At 44.1% G+C, this 9,315-nt stretch overlaps 1 pseudogene; it reads left to right on the top strand.

Moving 5' to 3' along the window:
* The first annotated feature begins 4,012 nt into the window (after positions 1–4,012).
* Positions 4,013–4,444, top strand: LOC103737822 (annotated as a pseudogene).
* The last annotated feature ends 4,871 nt before the right edge of the window (positions 4,445–9,315 follow it).

Below are 9,315 nucleotides of genomic sequence, written 5' to 3' on the forward strand. Positions count from 1 at the left end.
TCAAAATTTACAGCCACTTTTTAAAGAGATATATCCTTGCTCTGGAATGTGTTACTGAATATGTTAAAACTCTAATGAAATGCTTCTTCTAATCATGTGGTTATTAAATTTAAAAAAATTTAAAAAAAGAAAAATAATTCTTCAAGGCATAAAAATTTGCTCTTTATTAATTAGTAGATGAAATCTACCTGATGACTTTATATCCATGCTCAGGTGCCAAGGATCTCAGAAAGTAACTGACTGTGACTAGTAATAATCAGATATATAGAGATTAGAAATGCATGTGCAAACATCTAAGTGTTAATTGCATTAAAAACGAATTTTTCTGTAAAAAAAAAAAAAGGGCCACTGGGCTGCGCTCTCAATGCTTTGCCAATTATACTTCTTTTTCTTTTCTTTTTTCAGTATGATTAGCCTGAGAATTTCCAAAAAGCTTGAAGTTCTGGCTTCCCTTTTACTTAATAAGTCTGCTCTTAAGTTACTGCTTCCTTCTGGCCTTTGCTATGAGCAATCAAGCGGAACCAAGATGCTCAGCACTGCTTAGAAATTTCATCACTCACAATTCATCGCTTCATGCAGCTCTCCGTACCACATGAGAGCACGAGCACGATGCAACCATGTTCGCTCTCACTTTATAAAAACGATGCTTTTCCTTCAGTTTCAAAAACACATGCCTCATTTCCATCGGAGACCTCACCAGAATGGCTTCCATCATCTGTCCCTGTTACATGCTTGATTTCTCACTATTTTGTCTGGTTGTTTTACACAGGGTCTCGCTCTATAGCCTGAGCAGGCCTTGAACTTGTGGCAATCCGCATGCTTCAGCCTCCCAAGTGCTGAAGCAGGAGAGCTGCAGTGTTCCTCACAGTTCCCAGAGTCATTTGTATTTCTACAAACGTTCTACCCATTGTCACTTAGTCTCGAAGTAGATTAAGGCTTTTCCTGTAGCTCTCTTTTCTTTCTAAGCTCTTACTAGAAGTGAGTTTAAAATTTCCTTCACTTCCCTAAACGTTGTCTTCTACCATGCACCCAAAAATTTTCCCAACATCTTCCCACTCTCCATTTCTAAGGAAATTTGCACATTTTTAGGTATTTTTTTGCAGCATTTACAAGGATTCCTGTCTTAGTCAGTTTCAACTGCTATAACTAATTACCATGGATGGCATGACTTAAATAAACATGTCTTTCTTTCTCATAGTTTTAGATACTGGAAAGTTCAAACTGGCAAGGATGCTATCATCAAGTGCCCTCTTCCTGGTCTTCAGATGCCTAGCTCCTCACAGAACCCTCACACTGTAGAGAAGGAGAATAAGAGCTCTTTGGGGGCCTCATTTATAATGCTATTCACATTCTAATAGCATCACACTTCAGACTGGATTTCAGCCTAGGATCTTAACAGGACATAGACACGTAGTCCATACATATCCTATAAACAACGAGTTACATGGTCCCCTCACAGGCAATGGCTAATACAGCTCATGAACTTGTCCAGTGTCACAAACATCAATCACTTTGACAACTGTGACAACTGAATGCACACTCATGAATTTCAGGAATCCTCTTTTCTTCCTGTGAGTTGGTTAAGCATGAGGGTGTGTGGTGTGGTTATAGGTAAAGTTGCTTCTGAATGGTGTTGGCACAAGCCAGTCCCCTACTTCCTTCCCCAACACAATCCATTCCAACTCTATCCCAGAGCTATCTGTTATTGAATGAGAAAGTTATTCATTTTGATATTAAAAAATGCCTGTTAAACACAAATGACGATCAGTAATCTGCCATAGCTCTGGGTGCTGGTCCCTAGGAAAGTCTCATTCTGAAGTGTTTACTTTATCATTTCATATTTATGCTAGCCATGGAGGATGGATCCTTCTAGAAGGGGAGACATCATGAACTTCAAGGGCATGACAGGAACCCCCAGAGTCAGGCAGAGGATAGACATGCACCATTGTCTATCAAGTGAGAGTGAGCAGGCAACTCCAAGACCCTTTGGTCACTTTCCTAAGGCTCTCCATCAGCTTGGAGTGTTTCCAGTTTTCATGGAAAATTCCATTGGCATTGCACTCCTTGGAAGCCTTGTGCCCTGGAAGGTGGCCAGTGACCCTAGAAGAATTGTTTCATCTGTGGTCAGGCCACGGACACCATTTGGTGGCATGGGCAATACAGCACAAGTGGGTGTGAGAACCTGACCTGAGGTCTGATGTGTGGGCTCACCTTGCTAGGGCCAACAGAGAAGAGCAAGAGTTCTATCCCCTGTACCTGCTTCACCAAGTCACTGTCAATCTGATAGAAGTTTCCTATTGCATTTTTTGTGAAAGCATAAATCTGCATGCTCTATTCTTTGAATGAGATTTTCAGGTTTCTATCAATAAGAGACAAGTTTAGTGTATCACTGACCCTCTATTGCTATAGCTATCAATGGAATTCAACACAAGACTGTCATAAATAAAAATGTAGGATAATAACAATAGCAAACACTAGGCAGTATCAAATATTTGTTAGGTAGGATGCTCAGAATTTTCATATTTTTCCAGCTGGTCCTTTCAAGTACCTGTGGGGTGGAAATTAGTGTTATCCAAAACCATTTGTCTATTCAACAAACTGAGCACTACAATGTGCCGAGCTCTGATGTTAAATTGGACAACAGGATGTCTGTCTCGACACCTGTCCAGACACATAGGACACTGAAGCTTAGAGAGATCAGGTTAAGCTCCAGAGTCAAACAGAATTTTAACCCAGGGCTGCTGGCAGGGTATAAGTGACCTTGTTTCCACTTTGGCCTCAGCCCAGACCCTGTGAACCCCCTCCACGGATCTAGTATGTGGCCTGGACATCCTCTGTTGAAACTCATAGCCATGGGTGAAGTCTTTGTGTTTCTGTTAATTAAAACAATAAACTGATGAGTTGTCTTTCTTTACATAATGATTTCTAATTAATATATTACATCCCTGGCTTTGATGCATCAAGGAAGTGAGGACCGGTTGTCACATCCTCTCTGGTCATTTGAAACCTCCAGTGCCAGCCACCCTTCCAATCCATGTGACATATTCAAGTCCAAAAATTCAGACTCTCTGGGCCCCTGAAAACATGTTACTGAAACCAGTGGGCACTGCAGACATCCATTTCAGAAGAGGATTCTCTGTGGAGCAGCTGAACTGAGTCATGTTTACTAGATGCTTATACAAATATGCTTTAGGCTCCCAAAGCCTTCAGAGGGAGAGTAGGCAGCCACCCCTGAGGTCAGAGCTCACATTCTTTGCACCAAAGGGTCTGGTTCTGCTGGGGTGAGAGGATTTGTTCCTCTAAGCCCTGGGCTCACTGGAGGGGGCCGTGCTAGAAGTTTCCCTAGTAGAGGCCTGCTAGATCTCAGTCCTGCACACTGGCTTCAGGTCAGGACTGCGAGGGTTGAACTGAAAACTTGCATTTCTACCAACTTCCCAGGAATTGTGTAGGGGCTGCTGTTCAGGATGCTGTGTTGGACAAGCTCTGCTCCAGGGAAACAGGACACGTGATCACCAGGTTTTTGGAGACAGATTTCTATAGGACAATGGTCTCTTGCCTTGTTTCTGTTGTCAAATGTGGCAGGCTCATCTGTGGTTCAGAATGGTGTCATCATAGCATGTGAGGTGACAGATCTGAACGCTTAGGAACATCTACACCAGGATCCCACTACCTTCTAGAATCACCTGTCAGAGCTTTGTAAACCGTTGACACAGGCAGCTGCCCTGCTCACACAGAACCCTTTGCGATGGTCTTGGTTGGCCAGAGGAGCCTGGCTTGTTTAGAGTAAGGTCCCTGGTCCGTTACCATGACCTGGGAACTTGCCGGAAGTACGTCCTCCAGCTTCAACATAGATGAACTGAATTTGAGACTCTGGTGATGGTCTTAGTTACATGAGATTCAACAGCCTCCCCCGCCCCATCCCCCGGAGAGGCTGATGCATGTTCAAGTTTGAACTACTTCTTAAGAGCATTTTCCCCTTCTTGTGATTATCACTGAAGCGGCAGCTGCCAAAATGAAGTTCAATCCCTTTCTGACTTCCGACCAAAGCAAGAACCGGAAAAGGCATTTCAATTACCGTCTCACATTAGGAAGGTTATGTCCTCCCTTCTTTCCAAAGAGTTGAGACAGAAGTACGATGACGGTTTATGCTCATATGAAAGGACAACGAAGTTCAGGTTGTGCGAGGCCCTACGAAGGTCAGCAGATTGGCAAAGTGGTCCAGGTTTACAGGAAGAAACGTGTTATCTACATCAAGCTGCTGCAGTGGGAAAAGGCTAATGGCATGATGGTCCACGTAGGCGTTCACCCCAGCAAGGTGGTGATCAGCAGGCTAAAGCTGGACGAAGACTGCAAAAAGATCCTGGAACAGAAAGCCAGATCTCTCCAAGTAGGAAAGGAAAAGGGAAAATCCAAGGAAGAAAGCATCCAAAAGATGCGGGCATAGAATGTCTTATATACGGCTTTCATTAAAAACTACTTAAATGAAAAAAAAGAGCATCTCTCCATTTTACAGATGAGATGACGGTCAGGAATGAATGGTCTTTGATGACATCATACAATTACCAATGGCAGAGTTGCACTCAGAATCAGGCCTGTTGTCCTGGTCAGGACCATCCCAACACCCTACCAACTTCCCTTCCAGCAATCCTGCACACTCAGTCCTTGGTTGGAGGTGGGGGGACAACAGGGAGGGATGTAGCAGCAACCCTTTTCTCTAGAACTTCTTGAGGCAGTGCAGTATGATTCCCCTTACTCAGGTCAACTTGGCAAGGAAAGATGAAAAGCAAAAAGTGAATAAGTGGAGGCCCTAGGGTGGCTGAGAGATGGCTCAGTGGTTAAGAGTAATGGCTGCTTCTGTTGAGGACCCAGGTTCAGTTCCCAGCACCCACATGGCAGCTAACAACTGTCCTCATCTCCAGTTCCAGGGGACCTGATGCCTTCTTCTGGCCCTCACAGGCATTGCATGCATGAGATGCACCTTCAAACATGCAGGCAAAACACTCATGCATATAAAAAAATACAGTTTAAAATTGAAAAAGGAGTCCCCAGGACAGAGGTTCCTTCATGTCATACAGTGAGGCAAGTCTAGGCTGTCAGACCTTTCATCTCCTCTTCAGCTGGAGGAAGGAGACCAAAAGCAGAGCAGAGTTACAGAGCCAGTGATTAAGCCTGTTGATGGGCAGCAGCTGGTTCATGCATTTTTAATACGTTGCTACAAGGTGGAAGGGAGATTGCAGAGAATACATAACTGAAGGGGCCATCTCTTATGAAAAAGAGAAAGAATCGTGACTATAAAAGGAGCCAACTGTTTAGTGGGGGAGTTTATCAGCGTATAAAAAGGCGTTTATGGGGCTGGAGAGATGTCTCAGCCGTTAAGAGCACTGGCTGCTCTTGTGGAGGATCCAGGTTCAATTCCCAGCACCCACATGGCAGCTAACAACAGTCCCTAACTCCAGTTACAAGGCAATCTGATACCCTCTTCTGACCTCCATGGGCATTGCACGACACAGGTACACTTACATACATGTGCGCCGCAATACACTCATACAAATAAAATTAAAAAATAATAAATCATTTAAAAAGGCGTTTATGCACGGTTGTGTTGAGACTTGACTCTTAAAGCATTGCAAGGAGCCTGGAAGACCTTCTACTGGGACAAGTGCCCTTCTATGCAGTCAAGGGAGAGCAAAGATGTAAGGCGGACTCAGGCAGGCCACAGTTCCTTGTTCTTCAGCTGCTCCTTTCATACTTGAATGTCGTGTTCCTCTTCCAGAGACCTTGTTAGGTTGCAGCTCTTGATTCCTGGAGTCTAGGCAAGGGCATAGGAAGGCTTCTGAGTTCTGACAAGTTGACAAGTGCTCTTAATGATGTGGTCTGTGAACCACATTTTGCGTAAGACTCTAGAGAATGCTGCTAAAACGTATGGGGGACAAGTGAAGAAGCGTGTTTTAGAGGAAGAATTGTATTGGTGTGGGAGGCAATTAGGCACATGGTTGGCACATGGGCATGAAGTGGGGCCTGTCTGGATCCCCAGGAGATGCAGGGAGGAGGGTGGGCATGAGGCTGCAATGGAAACATCTGGGCCCCTTTCCTTTGTAGCCAGAATGGAGTCAAATAGGAATGTCCTGAGACTCAAGGAAAGAGAGATTTCGCTGGAAGAATACAGTACTGCAACGAATATTTTAGTTAGCTTTTTGTTACTGTGATAAAATACTTGACAGCACAACTTAAGGGAGAAAAGATTAATTTTGGCTCACAGTTTCAGATACTCTGTCTATTGATTTTGGGCCTGTGGAGGCGCAGAACATCCTGGTAGTAGGAGCATGTGGTAGAAGAGGCTGTTCACTGTGTGGCCGACAGGAAGCTGACAGTGAAGGACCTGGAGGCCAGATTTTACCTCTGCAGTCACACCCCCAAGGACCTATTTTCTCCAACCAGGCCCCATCCCTTAAAGTTTCTATGACCTCCCTCAAACAGTAGTGCCACCTGGAGACCAAATTTTTAACATATGAGTCCGTGGGGGACTCTTCACATTCAAACCACAACAGCAAGCACCTTGGAGGTCAGATAGAAAGGAGCTTGCCCAGCATGGTGGCGCACGCCTTGCTCTATGAGTTCAAGGCCAGCCTGGTCCACATAGTGAGTTCGGGCCAGTTGGGACTACAGGGAGACCTGTCTCAAAAAGACCAAAAGAAAAAAGAACTTTCTTTGAAAGGAAAGAGAGATCAAGACTATAAAGAACTAGCTAGCATAGGGGGAGTGAGACAAACAGGTGGCCTAACCAGACAGTTGAGCAGGAAACGGCAGCCAGCACTCCTTTCCTGTGCCTCCCCCACCCCATTTCCCTCCTGAGAAAAAAGAAGGATCTGTGTACAAGCCGAGGGTGGTTCTGGGGAAGGAAAGAAACTTTACTGATGGTTGGCTCATTCAGATCATGTACCTTTCAATTTCTCTGGATTGACCAGTGAGAAAATCAGTTCGGGAAGCATCTGATGTCTTATCCAAGCATGTAAGGGTAGAGCTTTGTTCAGAAAGCTGCTTTTATGAATTGAGTATGGGGATTTCTTAACTGTGGCTGTTTACCAGGAGCTCAGGCTCACATAAAGAGGAGCTCTGCCCCTCTCCCCAGTATATGATCATCACCTTTGTAATTTTTCATTCTTGTTAAAAACTTGAAAACAAGACTCAGAGAATGATTATCAGTTACCTTATTTAGGTCATTAGCAAGAAATTCAGCAAGGAGGAAAAACTGATTCACAAAGAAGTACAGGAACACACACACATGTTAAAGCTGTGTGTGGTGGCACATAATCCCAGCACTTGGCAGGCTGAAGGAGAATAACCCTGAGTTAGAGGCCAGCCTAGGCTACATAGTGAGATCCTTTTTCAAAACACAAAACCAAATCGAAACATCTTGAAGTAAAATTGCTAACTGAGCCAGGTATGCTGGCTCACAGCTTCAGTTCCAACCCTTGGGAGACAGAGGCAGGTGAATCTCTGTGAGAATCAGGCCAACCTGGTCTATATAGCAAGTTCCAGGCTAGCTGGGACTTACAGGGAGATCTTGTCTCAAAGAAACAAAACAAAACAAAAAACAAACAAACAAAAAAACCCAAACGAAACTCAAACCAAAACAAAATTGCTGACAAAGACCACTGGTTGGCTATTGTTATGCAGGGCAATAAAACTGTAACATCTGAAATTATTTTCCTACAGGACAAAAATCAAATAAATCTCTACTAGATGAACCCTTAGCTATGCCCTGGCTCAAATAGTAGTAACTGGAAGGGTACACACATAGTCCCTTAATTTAAGTGATCTCTGTGTAGTCTTGTTAAACATTGCCCAGTATAGTACTCAAAGCTCACACCCACTTTTGGGCCTTATTTTAAGTGGCTTTTCATAACATCCCTCCAATTTCTATACTAAAAAGCCTGCTTATGAGCTGACCTGGAGAGAGTGTATGTGAACCAGAGTCATGTCTCCTGAGAGCCCCACACTCAGAGTAGCATCTAGGGTCTTTGTAACAGTGGCCAGGGGAGTGGTGAAAATGACATTTTGCTGTTTGGCACCCCTGTATTTTCCACAAAGACTATTTGGGAAACTTTAAAGTAGTAAAGTGTTGTGGGGAGAGCCTGTTCCTAACATCACAGAGCAAAAACAGTTGAATAAGTTTCAAAACAAAAATATTTTTCTGAGAGTTGAACAATGCCTGCTTCCAGTGGCCTAACGAGTTAAGGCTCCATGGCAAAGCATGGCCAAAAGAGACTATTATTAGTTCTCCCATGACCCAGAAGCCCTTGTTTGCACACCCAGATGGGGCCACACTTCCTAAAACCATCAAAGCCCACTTTAATTAGTCTGTTAATAGAAACTTGTTGTGAGCCTGGTTTCTCTTTTCAGCCAATTTTTGCCTCCGACCTATGTTAATTTAGTTAAATATCACGTAGCTGGAGGAATACAGTGCTTTTATTAACAAAAATAAGCTTCAGCTGATTTATCTGGTTGTAAGCATTGAATTGAAAAACAGGAATCATTTAGTAACCTTTCCAGCTCAAATGTGAACAATATCCTGTTTGTTCTCAGCAAACTCTTGAGTGCTGTAAACAATTTAACTGCCCACGTTGTTTATGGAGAAGGTGTTTTAGGGGGTCGGCATGAGGTTACGACTGGGCTCCCTGAGTAGCTGAGCTCAGTGTTATAGTAGATGTGGAGGATGTACACAGAGAGAGTCATGGGGAACAGAGCATGGGCTCTGCATGGGAGAGGTGAGAAGGTGGGGAGGCAGGGTGGGGAGGAGGGAGAGTCCTCTTTGAGCTTCATCTCTTGCTTATTCATCTCTGCCAGTTGCCCTTCCTCACAGCACTTACCTCCCTCTGAGATTCAATATATTTTGCATTTTGTTTGCTTGCTGTTTTTCTCCATCTCCACCCACCAGTTGCTACTTATAAGCTCCTGATCTGTTCTGAGTGCTGTGTTAAGTTCTTAATGCTGTATCTCATTTAATTTTCAGATGCTCCAGGAAGTAGTGGATTTATCCCCACTGGGTAGATGGAGGGACTGGAGTGCAGGAAGGTGAAATAACTCACCCATGGCAGTGATGTGACTCATAAGAGGCACAGCAGGATTTGAAGATGGGTCTGATCTGAGATCATACTGTAATAACACAAAGTCACATTTGTCTCCCTCTCTTGGAACAGTAACCATCAAGAGTAACCCCCGTTCCAGGTGTTCTTCCCCACCAATTCCTGAAGGATGCTAGCTTCCTGCAGGACTTCTGGTGAGTCTTGTTCTTATGAGTGTGTCAAGTCTCAT

The sequence above is a fragment of the Nannospalax galili genome, unplaced genomic scaffold, assembly GCF_000622305.1.
Source record: "Nannospalax galili isolate Female #2095 unplaced genomic scaffold, S.galili_v1.0 scaffold1490, whole genome shotgun sequence".
NCBI classification, from domain to species: Eukaryota; Metazoa; Chordata; class Mammalia; order Rodentia; family Spalacidae; genus Nannospalax; species Nannospalax galili.